Source organism: Bufo gargarizans, chromosome 1 (genome assembly GCF_014858855.1).
Source record: "Bufo gargarizans isolate SCDJY-AF-19 chromosome 1, ASM1485885v1, whole genome shotgun sequence".
In the NCBI taxonomy this organism is placed as follows: domain Eukaryota; kingdom Metazoa; phylum Chordata; class Amphibia; order Anura; family Bufonidae; genus Bufo; species Bufo gargarizans.
The window spans coordinates 504,393,849-504,410,620 of NC_058080.1; positions in this window are offsets into that span (position 1 = coordinate 504,393,849).

Below are 16,772 nucleotides of genomic sequence, written 5' to 3' on the forward strand. Positions count from 1 at the left end.
CAAATCAAGCGCCTCACTGGCATGTTGTTTCACCGCTGGATGTCTGAAAAGTGCGCCATGGCCGTGTAGGAACGCCTGAAATGGCCACACACCTTCCTGGCCTGCTTGAGGACGTCCTGTAAGCCTGGGTATTTATGCACAAAGCGTTGTACGATCAGATTACACACATGTGCCATGCACGGCACATGTGTCAACTTGCCCAAATTCAATGCCGCCAACAAATTGCTTCCGTTGTCACACACCACTTTGCCGATCTCCAGATGGTGCGGAGTCAGCCACTGATCCACCTGTGCCTTCAGGGCAGACAGGAGTGCTGGTCCGGTGTGACTCTCTGCTTTCAGGCAAGTCAACCCCAAGACGGCGTGACACTGCCGAATCCGGGATGTGGAATAGCCCCTGGGGAGCTGGGGGGGTGCCGTTGATGTGGAGCAAGACGCAGCAGCAGAAGAGGACTCAGCCGAGGAGGTTATGGAAGAGGATGGAGTAGGAGGAGTAGAGGAGGTGGCAGCAGGCCTGCCTGCAAGTCGTGGCGGTGTCACCAACTCCTCTGCAGAGCCACGCATTCCATGCTTGGCAGCCGTCAGCAGATTTACCCAATGCGCAGTGTAAGTGATATACCTGCCCTGACCGTGCTTTGCAGACCAGGTATTAGTGGTCAGATGGACCCTTGCCCCAACACTGTGTGCCAGACATGCCATTTACTTCCTTTTGCACTATCGAGTACAGGTTGGGGATTGCCTTTTGTGCAAAGAAATTTCAGCCGGGTACCTTCCACTGTGGTGTCCCAATAGCTAAAAATTTTTGGAAGGTCTCAGACTCCACCAGCTTGTATGGTAAAAGCTGGCGGGCTAAGAGTTCCGACAAGCCAGTTGTCAGACACCGGGCAAGGGGGTGACTTTGGAACATTGGCTTCTTACGCTCAAACATGTCCTTGACAGACACCTGACTGTGGGCAGATGAGCAGGAACTGCTCAAGGCGAGAGGCGGAGTGGCGGGTGGTTGAGAGGGGGCAAGGAGGACAGCAGTGGTTGACATGGCTGAAGATGCTGGACCAGGAGGAGGATGGTGGCTTTGTGTTTGTGTGCTGCTTGTACTCATGTGTTGATCCCATAGGCGTTTGTGATCTGCGATCATGTGCCTTTGCAAAGCAGTTGTACCTAGGTGGGTGTTGGACTTCCCACAACTCAGTTTCTTTTGGCACAGGTTGCAAATGGCATCGCTGTTGTCAGAGGCAGACACACAAAAAAATGCCACACTGCTGAGCTCTGCAATGACGGCATTCTGGTGGTGGCAACAGCATGCATTGATTGGCGTGCTGTCTGGCTGACCCCGGGTACCGATGCATGCTGTCTGACTGTGCCACTAGCTCCTTGCGACGACCTCCCCCTGCTTGAAACTCGTCTCCTCCTCCTCTCTGTCTTCCCGTCTGAACTTTCCCCCTGCTCTTCTTCTCTTCTAGGGGGCACCCACGTGACATCCACGGACACATGGTCATCGTCAACTGCTTCACTTGTATCTGACAACTCAGCAAAGGAAGCAGCAGCAGGTACAACATCATCATCATCACACCGCACGTCCATGTGTGCAATGCTGCCTGACTGAGACATATCCCTGTTATCTACATCCTCTGGCAATAATGGTTGCGCATCACTCATTTCTTCCAACTGATGTGTAAATAACTCCTCTGACAGATCAAGTGAAGGGGCTGAGGTGCTAGTGTTGGTGGTGGCAGCAAGCGGGCGAGTGGTAACTTGAGAGGTGCCCGAAGCTAAGCTGGAGGAGGATGGTGCCTCAAGGTTCCTAGCGGAAGCTGTAGAGGATTGGGTGTCCAGTGTTAGCCAGTCAACTATGTCCTCAGAACTCTTTGAGTTCAGGGTACGTGGCCTTTGAACACTGGGCATTATTCTAGGGCCAAAGGGAATTTTTTGAGGGTCAGCTCACCTGAAGGCCCACGCATATAATGTTTTACAGGATCAGCTCACCTACAGGCCCTCACATATAAATTTTTAGAGGGTCAGCTCGCCAGCAGGCCCTCACCTATAATCTTTTACAGGGTCAGCTCACCTGCAGGCCCACGCATATAATGTTTTACAGGGTCAGTTCACCTGCATGCCCTTGCATATAATGTTTTACAGGATCAGCTAGACCTGCAGGCCCTCGCATATCATTTTTTTAGAGGATCACCTCGCCAGCAGACCCTCACCTATAATCTTTTACAGGGTCAGCTCACCTACAGGCCCACGTATATAATGGTTTATAGGGTCAGCTCACCTGCAGTCCCTGGTATATAATTTTTTAGAGGGTCAGCTCACCAGCAGGCCCTCATCTACAATCTTTTATAGGGTCAGCTCACCTGCAGGCCCACGCATATAATGGTTTACAGGGTCAGCTCACATGCAGGCCCTGGCATATAATTTTTTATATGGTCAGCTCTTCAGCAGGCCCTCACCTACAATGTTTTACAGGGTCAGCTCACCTGCAGGCCCATGAATATAATGTTTTACAGGGTCAGCTCACCTGCAGGCCCTAGCATATAATTTCTTAGAGGGTCAGCTCACCAGCAGGCCCTCACCTACAATCTTTTACAGGGTCAGCTCACCTACAGGCCCACGCATATAATGTTTTACCGGGTCAGCTCACCTGTATGCCCGCGCATATAATGTTTTACAGCGTCAGCTCACCTCTAGGCCCTCACCTACAAGTCCAGTATCACTATCCAAGAGTCTGGTGAACACAATTCTCACCGCCGGGGGATGCGTAATTAGTCTCGTTCGTTATCGGAATTAACCAGACAAATCGCTCCACCAACTAAAAACGTCCATGCACCACCACCCACAGAATCAAGAAAGAGCTTCTAATCTGTCAATCCTTTCGGGGACTGGGCCGGGTGATGATTCCTGTGTTGAGTCAAATTAATCCGCAGGCTCCACTCCTGGTGGTGCCCTTCCGTCAATTCCTTTAAGTTTCAGCTTTGCAACCATACTCCCCCCGGAACCCAAAGTCTTTGGTTTCCCGGAAGATGCTTAGCGGGTCATGGGAATAGTGCCGCCGGATTGCCGGTCGGCATCGTTTATGGTCGGAACTACAACGGTATCTGATCGTCTTTGAACCTCCAACTTTCGTTTTTGATTAATGAAAACATTCTAGATAAATGCATTCGCTTTGGTTCGTATTGCGCCAGTCCAAGAATTTCACCTCTAGCGGAGCAATACAGATGCCCCCGGCCATCCCTCTTAATCATGTCACAAAAAATTGGTTAATTTCACCAGAAAATGTAACAGACAAATTAGTGAAATGTTTTTACCTGTCTACTAGGTATAGCAGTGGTATATCACACCCAAAAATTGGTGAATTTCACCCGAATATGTGACAGACAAATTAGTGAAATGTTTTTACCTGTCTACTAGGTAAAGCAGGGGTATATCACACCCAAGAATTGGTGAATTTCAACAGAAAATGTAACAGAAAAATTAGTGAAATGTTTGTACCTGTCTACTTGGTATAGCAGTGTTATAGCACACCCTAAAATTGGTGAATTTTACATGAAAATGTAACAGACAAATTAATGAAATGACATAAAAAAATACATACAAATTAAAAAAAATAAACTTGATTTATGAGGTGGAGGTCCATATGGAGTAGGAGTTTGAGGAGGCAGTGGAGGAGGACAAGGTAGCCAAAACTGGTTTTTGGTTTTAATTTTTAATTTTAATTTTTTTATTAGGGTACACTCCAAAAGAGTGTGAAATATCCAAAATACAACAATGAGCAATTGCGCTGTAGTATAACAATGGCTGGTTAAGGCCAGTATACATGTCTATTCTGCACAAGGTACGGACAAGTCCTGTAAGATCCATTCCTGGTTAATTTTAATGAATGTGAGCTTATTCACATTGGCTATTGACAGGCGGCTGCACTTGTCTGTGATAACACCCCCTGCCGTGCTAAACACACGTTCAGACAATACACTGGCTGCAGGGAAGGTCAGCACCTCCAAGCCGTATAGGGCAAGCTCAGGCCATGTGCCCAATTTGGAGACCCAGAAGTTGAAGGGGGCAGACCCGTCATTCAGTACGTGTAGGCGTGTGTACAAATACTGCTCCACCATGTTGGTGAAATGCTGACTCCTGCTTAGACGTTCCATATCAGCTGGTGGTACTGGTTGTTGTGGCGTGCTGACAAAGCTTTTACACATTTCGGCCATGCTAACTCTGCCTTCTGAGGTGCTGGTGGAGCCCCAGCTGCGTTGGCGACCTCTTCCACCTCCTCTGCCTTCACCTTGTGCTTCCACTGTGCATTCAGGGCCAGGGATCACGGGTGGGTAGGGGGATACTTCCTCTTCAGCTCCAGCGTTTGGGAGATGGAGAGCTGAACGCTTCCGTGGGACATTGTGGTGATGCTTGGTGACTTAGGTTGTGGTGTTGCTGGCAGATCCTCTGTTTGCGGTGTGGCAAGTGGCACTGTCACTCCAGAGGTGGCTGAAGAGGCCGAGACTGCAACAGAAGAGGAAGCAGGATGAGCCAGAGACCTTTTCTTGGAGATGTCTACTCCACTGCAGCTCATGCTTTGCACGTAGATGCTTGGTCATGTAGGGTGTGCTCAGGTTGAGAACGTTTATGCCTCGCTTCAGGCTCTGATTGCACAGCATGCAAACCACTCGGGTCTTGTCACCAGCACATTGTCTGAAGAACTGCCACTGCCATGCCAGGGAACTCCTTGGAGCTGGCTTTGATGTGCTCAGTCCTTTGCTGCGGTGGGCAGTAGCAGGCGTACTGTCTAGGGGACGGCCGCTCCACTTTTGCACCCTGCTCCCTCTTCTGCTGTGCTGGTGGCTCCGTGCGACCACCGCCTCTTCCTCCGAGCTACACAGGTCACTCGCATTACCTTGATTCCATGTGGGGTCAAGGACCTCATCGTCCTCCACATCATCTTCCACCCAGTCTTCACCCCTGCCCTCCTTGTTGGTCTGCACACTTTCGAAAGCCACAGCAGTTGGCACCTGTGTATCGTCATCATCCGAGACGTACTGCGGTGGTCCTCCCATGTACTCATCTTAAAGCTTGTTCCACTTCTGGGGCAGGGCTATGTGGATGGCCCTGGGAAAGCCTGCTAGCAGAGTCATCAAAAAGCAGAAGAGACTGCTGCATGACTTGGGGCTCAGACTGCTTGGCTGATTTGCAAGGGGGTGAGGTGAAAAACTGATGGACATCGGCTGCAGGTGCCAACTCTGATCTTTTAGCAGGAGATTAGGTGGGAGACAATGTAAAGGAACTGGAGGCACTGTTAGCAACCCAATCTACTATCGCCTGCACTTGTTCTGGCCTCACCATTTATAAAGCCGCATTAGGCCCGACCAAATACCGCTGAAGGTTCTGTCGCCTACTCGCACCTGAGGAAGGTGTTTCACTTGTGCGTGTAGTTGGCACAGATCCACCACGTCCTTTCCCTGTAACAGGATCTCCACCAACAGCACCACGACCGGGGCCACGTCCCTTATTTGATGCTCTCCTTATATTTCTCAAATTTAGGATCTTGCCCAAAATAGGTGTTTTTTTTAATAACAGAATAGAACAGCAGTATCTAACGCATGTATCTCACACTGACAGATGCAGCAAAGGCTGCAAATTAAGTTTTTTGCTCAAAATAGGTGTTTTTTAATAGCAGAATAGAACAGCAATATCTAATGCATGTATCTCACACTGACAGATGCAGACAAGGCCGCAAATTTAGTTTTTTGCACAAAATAGGTGTTTTTTAATAACAGAATAGAACACCAATATCTAACGTGTGTATCTCACAATGACAGATACAGCAAAGGCTGCAATATTAAGTACTTTGCCCAAAATGTGTTTATTTAAACCCAGAATATTATTGCTGTATTTCAAGCTTGTATCTCACACTGACAGATGCAGACAACGCTGCAAATTTAGTATTTTGCCCAAAAAAGGTGTTTTTTTAAGAACAGAATATGAGAGCAGTATATAACGCTTGAATTTCAGGGTATTGCCAGATGCAGCAAGGGCTGTAAAATTAAGTATTTGGCCCAAAAAGGGTGTCTTTTTAAACACAGAATATTATTGTTGTATTTCAAGCTAGTATCTCACACTGACAGATGTAGACAAGGCAGCAAGATATTTTTTTTTGCCCAAAAATGGGTGTCTTTTTTTAAACACAGAATATTATTGCTGTATTTCAAGCTTGTATCTCACACTGACAGATGCAGACAAGGCCGCAAATTTAGTTTTTTGCCCAAAAGGGGTGTTTTTTTAATAGCATAATAAAACACCAGTATCTAATGTGTGTATCTGACAATGACAGATGCAGCAAAGGCTGCAATATTAAGTGCTTTGCCCAAAAAGGTTTTTTTTTTAAACCCAGAATATTATTGCTGTATTTCAAGCTTGTATCTCACAATGATAGATGCAGACAAGGCCGCAAATTTAGTATTTTGCCCAAAAAGGGTGTTTTTTTAATAACAGAATATGACAGCAGTATATAACACTTGAATTTCAGGTTATTGCCAAAAATGGGTGTTTTTTTAAAACCCAGAAAATAATTGAAGTATTTCAAGCATGTTTTTAACAATTAAAGATGCCGCAAACGCCGCAAAATTAGGATTTTGCCCAAAAAGGGTGTTATTTTAATAACAGAATATGACAGCATTATATAATGCTTGAATTTCACACTGACAGATGCAGCAAGGGCTGTAAAATTTAGTATTTTGCCCAAAAAGGATGTTTTTTAAAACCCAGAAAATGATTGCTGTATTTCTAGCTTAAATTGCACACTGACTAATGCGGCATAGGCCCCAGATGGAGAGTATTGACAAAAATGGGTGTTTTATTACCTCTTAAGGACACAGGGCATACAGGTACGCCCTGATGTCCTGGTACTTAAGGACACAGGGCGTACCTGTACGTCCTGTGTAGTTTTGATCACTGCCGGACGGCTGGCAGTGATTGGAGCAGGGTGCCTGTTGAAATAATTCAGAAGGCACCCTGTGACAATGCCTAGGGGGGTCCTATGACCCTCCAGCATTGCCGATCGTTACAAACCGCAGGTCAATTCAGACCTGCGGTTTGTAGCGCTTATGCAAGTTTCTGATCTCTGCTGTCCGTGACCTCAGGGATCAGAAACCTCAAAGTGCTTATTTTTCAAAGTTAACCCCCCCTTCAGCCCTCTGTGTTTTTGTGCTTGCGGGCGCAGTGGGGGGAGGATTGCAGGTGATTCGGGACGCGGGCGGGAGGCGGGCGACAGTGTGGGGGGCGGGTGCGCGATCCGTGACCACAGGGATCAGAAACCTCAAAGTGCCTATATTTCAAAGTTAACCCCCCCCCCCGCAGCCCTTTGTGTTTTTGTGCGGGCACAGCGGGGGGAGGATTGCGGGCGGTGCGGGAGGTGGGCGACAGTGTGGGGGTCGGGTGCGTGATCTTCCGCCCGCCCCCAGTTTATTCTCAGAATTGCTGACACTCTGATTCAAACGGCTGACATCTCTGCAGATGTCAGCCATTTTAATTCCTTCCATGCCGCGGTCCGTAGGGACCGCTGTATGGAAGGGGAGGGAGCTCTGTCTCCCATCTGGGGGCTGCTGTGCCTTTGCAGCCCTCGGACAGGATGGAGTCACAGAGGGAGGGAGTTTATCCCTGATTAAAAAAATAATAATAATAATTTCCCACACATGTTATATATCACTGCGTCCGTAACAACCTGTTCTATAAAATGTTACATCCCCTGCATAGTGAACGCCATAAAAAAAGAAACTATGATGAAATTTACATTGTGCCCACCTTACTTCCCAAAAAAGGTAATAAAAGTGATCAAAAAAGTCATATGTACGCCAAAATAGTACCATTAACACAGTCTCCTCACCCCGCAAAAAATAAAAAAAAAGATGGCTCTCAGACTATGGAGACACTAAAACAAGTTTTTTTGGTTTCAAAAATGATATTGTTGTGTAAAACCTTAATAAATAAAAAAAAGTACACATATTAGGTATTGCCGTGTCCGTAAGAACCTGCTATATAAAAATATCACATGATATAACCCCTCAGGTGAACAACGTAAAAAAAAAAAATTGTGTAAAAAAAGCCATAATTTTGTCACCTTACATCACACAAAGTGTAATAGCAAGCGATCAAAAAGGTATATGCACCCCAAAATCACACCATTAAAACAGTTATCTCCTCCTGCAAAAAATGATACCCTAAGACAATCGCCCAAAAAACAAACAAAAAAAAACTGTGGCTCTCAGACTATAGAGACACTAAAATAATTTTTTTGTTTCAAAAATGTTAATTTTTGTGTAAAACTTAAATAAATTTAAAAAAGTAAACATAGTAGGTATCCCTGCGTCCGTAACAACCTGCTCTATAAAAATAGCACATGATCTAATCTGTCAGATGAATGTTGTAAATAATAAAAAATAAAAACGATGCTAAAACAGGTATTTTTTGGAAAATTTTCAATTTTAGTCCATGTTTTCCCGTAACAAAGCAAGGGTTAAAAGCCAAACAAAACTCAATATTTATTCCCCTGATTCTTTAGTTTACAGGGGTGCATCAGGGGGCTTCAAATGGGACATGGTGTAAATAAACCAGTCCAGCGAAATCTGCCTTCTAAAAACCACACGGCGCTCCTTTCCCTCTATGCCCTGACACGGGGCCGTACAGTGGTGTACGACCACATATCAGGTGTTTCTGTAAACCGCAGAGTCAGGGCAATAAATATAGAGTTTTGTTTGCCTGTTAACCCTTGTTTTGTTAGTGGAAAAAATGGATTAAAATGGAAAATTTGGCAATAAATTTAAATTCTGAAATTTCATCTCCATTTGCCATCAACTCTTGGGGAACACCTAAAGGGTTAATAAATTCCTTGAGGGTGTAGTTTCTAGAATGGGGTCACTTTTGGGTGGTTTCTATTATAAAAGCCTCACAAAGTGACTTCAGACCTGAACTGGTCCCTAAAAAGTTGGTTTTTGAAAATTTCAGAAAATTTTCAAGATTTGCATGTAAACTTCTAAGCCTTGTAACGTCCACAAAAAAATAAAATGGCATTCCCAAAAAGATCCAAACATGAAGTAGACATATGAAGAATGTAAACTAATAACTATTTTTGGAGGTATTACTATGTATTATAGAAGTAGAGAAATTGAAACTTGGAAATTTGCTAATTTTTAAAAAATTTAGTTAAATTTGGTATTTTTTTATAAATAAAAATGAATTTTTTTCGCTCCATTTTACCAGTGTTATGAAGTACAATATGTGACGAAAAAACAATCTCAGAATGGCCTGGATAAGTAAAAGGGTTTTAAAGTTATCACCACATAAAGTGACACTGGTTAGATTAGTAAAAAATGGCCTGGTCCTTAAGGTGAAATAAGGGGTTAAAACCTAGAAAATTATTGAAGTATTTTAATCTTGTTTTTAACAATGACAGATGTTATTGCTGTATTTTTTGCTTAAATTTCACACTGACTAATGCGGCATAGGCCCCAGATGGAGGGTTAACCACAAATGGGCGTTTTTTAAAACCCAGAAAATTATTGAAGTATTTCAAGCTTGTTTTTAACAATGACAGATGCAGCAAACGCCGCAAAATTAAGTTTTTTGCACAAAAAGAGTGTTTTTTTAATAACAAAATATGACAGCAGTATATAATGCTTGAATTTCACACTGACAGATGCAGCAAGGGCTGTAAAATTTAGTATTTTGCCCAAAAAGGGTGTTTTTTAAAACCCAGAAAATTATTGCTGTATTTCTAGCTTAAATTGCACACTGACTAATGCGGCATAGGCCCCAGATGGAGGATATTGCCAAAAATGTGTGTTTTTTAAAACCCCAAAAATTATTCCAGTATTTCAGCTTAAATTGCACACAGACAAATGCTGCAAAGGCCACAGATGTAGGGTCTTGCCAAAAATGGGTGATTTTTTTAAACCCAGAATATAATTGCAGTATTTCAAGCTTCTATTTGACTGTCACAAATGCACAGATGCTGTACTGGTGCACAGAACTTGCATAAAATTGCAGCCGCTGCCCACCTAATTAACAGACGGATAAAAGGTATTTTTCTGGTTCACTGGGCTCAGGGCAGGGTAAAAAGATTGTGCACTGCACCCACAAAACAAAATCTAGGTAGATTGCTGAGTAATCAAGCACTTCTGATTAAAGATTTTGTCCTAGTCTCTCCCTCACAGCAGCAGCATCCTATCCCTACACTAATTAGAGCAGAGTGACGTGCAGCTCTATGTGATTCCAGCTTATATAGAGGCTGGGTCACATGCTGCACTGGCCAATCACAGCCATGCCATTAGTAGGCATGGCTGTGATGGCTTCTAAGGACACCGAGTTAAACACTTGTTGATTGGCTGCTCTGCAGCCTTTCAAAAAGCGCCATAAAATAGCGGAACACCGAACCCGAACTTTTACTGAAATGTTCAGGTTCAGGTCCGGGGTCCAAAAATCCTAAAGTTCGGTACGAACCCAAACTTTGCAGTTTAGGTTTATTTAACCCTACTTATTAGCCGTTTTTTGGTGAAGTGAGAAAATTACAGCCCTTTTTGGCGTGTAATAGTGGCAAAAAATATATATATTATTTGTCATTCTGCTGTGCAGTTATATGTTCTAAAGCCTTTTTTGCCGTGTATAAGTGGGAAAAAAAAGGCACAGGTGGCAGCAGAGTAAAGGGGCGTGGCATCAGGGGTCACTTGTAGAGGCCTGAGCTCCTAGTGTCAGCTAGCGGTCGTGTCTTGACCAGCAACGGTTCTTGAATGGTTGACTCCAAGAGTCGGTGGGTTTGTCAGACAAAACCCTTAGTTGGCATGGCCCGGAAGCAGGCCCTGTGCCCTCACCTGTCTTCAACCTGCATTTGCCTTTTTCTGTTCCCTCTGCCAGAGAAGTACTATATGCTGTGGACTCAGCTCCACTATACAGTGACATGCAGACAGTACTCAATGATACTGTAGCTGATTGCAATCTGAAGCCGGGTGACGAAGGGGCTTCATCACTATCAGTAGAAGAGGGTGGCAGCTTGCGCGTGAGGGGAGTCACAGTGTGGCCGGGAGTCAGCAGGGTTGCAGCAGTTGGAGGTCGGGAGCCAAACGTGCCTGAGGTTGACCACCCACTTTGCAGGAGCCTATTGGCCCAGAAAGTAGTGTTACAGGGTTTTGCGGACCAAGTGGCGGTAGCAGTAAGTCAGTGTTGGGGAGAAAATGCCATACTCGGCGGTGTGCCAGTTTTTTGTAAAGCCGCCGGAGGAAGTGAACATGGCCATTTGCCGAATCTGTGGGCAAAAGGTGAACCGTGGCCAGGGTGCAACCACTGCATCACCCAATGGCATGCACCCTATTTTATGCAGTCAAGGCTCCACCACCTCAGCCAAAGGGAGCTGTCTGTCCTTCCCATCTTCTACCGGTCCTGATGCTCCTGTTCCTCCTCATCGTCAGTCATTCCATCAGCAATCGATCACCGAAGCAATTGTCAAGAGACAACAGTATGCGTGCACTCTTCCAACTGCGCGGAAGCTGAACGTGCTCCTGTCCAAGTTGCTGGTGCTGCAGTCCCTCCCTTTCCAAGTGGTGGACTCTGCACCTTTAAGAGAACGGATGCTTGTGCCGAGCCAAGGTGGAGAGTCCCAAGCCATCCTTATTTGCCAAAAAGGCAGTACCAGACCTGCACACATATGTAGAACAGAAGGTGGGCCGGTCCTTGAGCCTGTCGGTGTCTTCCAAAGTGCATGGCAGCGTTGTGTGGAGCTGTAACTATGGGCAAGGACAATATATGTCCTTTATGGCCCATTAGGCATATGTGGTTCCTGCCCAGCCACACCAGCAACTTTGCCAGGTTACGCCGCTTCCGCCTCCAAGTTCTCATGCTGTTGGTCCTGCGACAATGTCCGCCTCTGCCTCCTCATCCTTTACCTGTCCTCAGCCCCCACTGCAGGGACAATTCACAGTGCTCCTCCAGCATACCACATGTGCAGGGCACAGCAGCATCACTCTGTTCTACACCTCGTTTGCCTGGGCAAACTGAGTCACACAGGGGAGGAACTGCTCTGTGTCCTTCATCAAGAAATTGAATCCTGTCTTTTTCTACAACAACTCAAAATCGGAACCATGGTGACTTACAACGGGAAGAACATGCTGTCTGCACTGAGTCAAGGAGGGCTGAGCCATGCGCCCAAGCGGTTCCTGATGTCTTCCACCCATCTGCAAGACATCCTAAAAATGGCTAGGAAACTTTGCATGCACTTCAGCCACTCGTACACCGCCAAGCAAACCCTTCTTGACCTGCAGTGACAGAATGGCGTCCCCAATATAGGCTGATATGCGACGTTTATACCGTTGGAATTCCACCCTCCATATGTTGGACCGACTGTACGAACAGAGAAAGGTCCATAAACGATTTCTTAATTATACAGGCGGACAGACATACTCCCCTGTGTAACTTCGATGTTAGCCAGTGACTGTTCATGCATAACACCTGCCTATTTCTTGTGCCCTTTGAGGAGGCCACTTTATTTGTTAGTCGCCAGGACTACGGGATGAACAATGTAATTTCACTGATTCAAATCCTGGAAAAGATGCTTGTAAATCTGGCTGGTCATGGGACTGGAGATGTGGTGCCTACAGTATATCTCACAGCCACATGAGCCCTGTCAGGGCTGAACTGGAGTAGGAAGAGGAGGACATTGGAGCACAAGCAATGTGAAGTGAAATGTTTCTTTTTTCTACATAGGTGACAAGAGAGGAGGAGCAGGAGCAGCCTCATGCTGCTGCCACCTAAACACTATGTCACATTGCCACTCTGTGGCCTCCTCATGCTGCTCCTGCCACGTCCACACTCTGTCATTGTGCCACTCTGTGGCCTCCTCATGTTCCTGCTACCTTAAGACTATGTCACCTTACCACTCTGTGGACACCTCATGCTGCTGCCACCTAACCACGATGTGACCTCCTCATGCTGCTGCTGCTGCCAGCTCAACACTATGTCACCTTGTCACTCTGTGGCCTCCTCATGCTGCTACTGCCACCTCCACAATATGCTATTGTGCCACTCTGTGGCCTCCTCATGCTCCTGCTACCTTAAGACTATGTCAGCTTACCACTCTGTGGACACCTCATGCTGCTGCCACCTAACCACGATGTCACTGGGCCACTCTGTGGTCTCCTCATACTGCCATGTCCACACTATGGCATTATGCCACTCCTTGGCCTCCTCATGCTGCTGCTGTCACCTCCACACTCTGTAATTGTGCCACTTTGTGGCCTCCTCATGATGCTGCTGCCTCAACACTATGTCATTGTGCCACTAAGTGGCCTCCTCATTCTGCTGCCACCTCAACACTATGTCACCTTGCCACTCTGTGGCTTCCTCATGCTTCTGCTGCCACCTCCATACTCTGTCATTGTGCCAATCTGTGGCCTCTTCATGCTGCTGCTAATGTCACTTCAACACTATGCCATTGTGCCACTCTGTGGTCTCCTCATGCTGCTGCCACCTCAACACTATGTCACTGGGCCACTATGTTGTCTCCTCATGCTGCTGCTACTGTAACACTATGTCACCTTGCCACTCTGTGGCCTCCTCTTGCTGCTGCCACCTCACCACTATGTCACTGGGCCACTTTGTGGTCTCCTCATGCTGCTGCTGTCACCTCCACACTCTGTCATTGTGCCACTCTGTGGCCTTCTCATGCTACTGCTGCCACTTCCACACTATGTCATTGTGCCACTCTGTGGTATACTCATGCTGCTGCTGTAACCTCCACACTCTGTCATTGTGTCACTCTGTGGTCTCCTCATGCTGCCATGTCCACACTATGGCATTATGCCACTCCTTAGCCTCCTCATGCTGCTTCTGTCACCTCCACACTCTGCCATTGTGCCACTTTGTGGCCTCCTCATGATGCTGCCGCCTCAACACTATGTCATTGTGCCACTAAGTGGCCTCCTCATTCTGCTTTCACCTCAACACTATGTCACCTTGCCACTTTGTGGCTTCCTCATGCTTCTGTTGCCACCTCCACACTCTGTCATTGTGCCAATCTGTGGCTTCTTCATGCTGCTGCTACTGTCACTTCCACACTATGTCATTGTGCCACTCTGTGGTTTCCTCATGCTGCTGCCACCTCAACACTATGTCACTGGGCCACTATGTTGTCTCCTCATGCTGCTGCTACTGTAACACTATGTCACTTTGCCACTTTGTGGCCTCCTCTTGCTGCTGCCACCTCATCACTATGTCACTGGGCCACTCTGTGGTCTCCTCATGCTGCTGCTGTCACCTCCACACTCTGTCATTGTGCCACTCTGTGGCCTCCTCATGCTACTGCTGCTGCTACTTCCACACTATGTCATTGTGTCACTCTTTGGCCTCCTCATGCTGATGCCACCTCAACACTATGTCATTTTGCCACTTTGTGGCCTACTCATGCTGCTGCTGCCATCTCCACATTCTATCATTGTGCCACTCTGTGGCCTCCTCATGCTGCTGTCACCTCCACACTCTGTTATTTTGCCACTCTGTGGCCTCCTCATGCTTCTGCCAGCTCAACATTATGTCATTGGGCCACTCTGTGGTCTACTCATGCCGCTTCTACCTCAACACTATGTCACCTTGCCACTCTGCGGCCTCCTCAATCTGCTGCCACCTCATCACTATGTCACTTGTCCACTCTGTAGTCTCCTCATGCTGCTTTCACCCTCCCCACTCCATGACTGGGCTACTATTTTGCAAGTCAATTGTACCTGAAGAAGGGGTTAAACACCGAAACGCGTTGTACCGCTTGCCTAAATAAACAGAAACCATCATTACTCCAACAACTGGGTGTTTTTTGCGCCGTGGGATATCCTTCCCATTTATTTTGCCTTTTTGACCTGGTTGATATCACCATTTATTTGACCTTTCTTCTGATGTGTCAGAAGGAAGGAAAAATGAGACACACAATGGATCCTGTCTGTGTAGCAGCTGTAGGCCTGTATGGTCCCGTCAGAATTGGCTGATTTGGTAGCTAAAAGCAGGAGTGGGTAAAAAACTCAGAAGACATGCAAATATTCAATTCAAGTGTCATCTCTGTTTTGGATCCACTTCTGTTTTTTTTTGGGCATTAGCAATATTGAGGGATTACTGACCAAATGTTGATCGAGTGAAGGAGGATGCTCGACATACAAGATCCGTTTTTGGGGGGTTATTGTTCTGACAGAACAGAGGAAGGGCAAAATACAAACTTACTTCTGACACCCTTTCCACTCTGTCGGGGGGGGGGGCTCTACTTGTATAAGCGTTAAATAGAACAGGTTCTGTAGACATCTATGTGGAATCAGCTGATGACGATGTGAAAGGAGTGTGCTTCTTCTTGACGCTAACATCGACCTCTAAGGCTGAGTTCACACTTGAGTTATTTGGTCAGTTTTTGCCCCGTAACTGACCAAATAAGTCAAGTGTACAGTGGTTCTTAGAGCGACACCTGTCATCTGCGTGCCATACTGACTCACAGTATTGTTTCACTACCATAGTAGAATCCCTATGCATGTTACTGCAAGGCACAGTGTTCTACACCACTATACAGGCTTTATGCAGCCAAGAAATAGCTGTTTTTTTTATGCGATTCGCCACAAATTAATTCGTATTGAATTGAATCTTTTCAGAAATTTTGGCGAACCGCCCAAATCGAATTTTTGAGAAATTCGCTCATCTCTAGTTGCAACATTTGGCCAGAAATTGAGCTATTTGTGGACAAAATATTGTAACAAGAGTGTTTAAAAATACACTTTTTGCATTGTTTGGCTGAGTTCCTTTGGCCTGGGTCTGAAATCCCACCCCCTTCCCCATTTGTAAGTGAGCTGCTACACATAATCAGTTGTTTAACTTAGATCTTGTGACTCCCAACGAGGCTTGCTGGATCCCCACAGTGTCTATTGTGTGGAAAGAAATTCAGTATTTTATTTCATTTGTATGAGACTGACATCAAGACACTCAAGGGAATGAATAGGGAAACTGACATCAGAACAGATGCTGTGGAATCCAGCAAGTCTCACTGGGGGACACCTGATCTAACTGCCGAAGGTAAAGTAGGCTGATAATACATGAATAAACTGGTATTAGCTCAACTACAGTGAGTGCAAATGAGGGCAATTAACCTTAATTTACATGAGTGGGTGGACTGCATCACCTAGAATATCATATAATTTATCATTATTTATCACTATCATAATTGGGTTTGTTTAGTCTGGACAAAAGTTGGCTTAGGAGAGATGTAATTACAATGTACAGTACATGTATCTGAATGGAAAATACAGAGATCTTTCTAATGATCCGTTTATGCCTAGCCCGTTTCCATGACAAGAAGACATCCTCTACATCTAGAGGAAAGAAGGGAAATGAGGCTATGGAACTCTCTGTCACAGGAGGCTGTGGTGGTTAATTCATTGAGCTGGTTCAAGAAGGGCCTGGATGCCTTAAAAGTAAAAGTATTGCAGTTTGTGACCAATAGACATTTGCTTCACAGGTTGTTGTTTTTTTTTTAAACTTCCTCTGGATCAGTACTGTAGAATTATAGGTTGGACTTGATGAACCTGTGTCTTTTTCCAACCTTACCAACTATATAAGTATAATGGTTTTTTATTGGTTTTGTTATCAGGTTTTATACATACAGTAAATTTGAACGGGAGAATTAAATAGCACTCCTCCTCTAGATAGACGGTGCTCAGTGTTAAAGGGGGTAACAGTATTGATATAATACCACAGCACTCTGAAGTAATTTTGTAATGATTT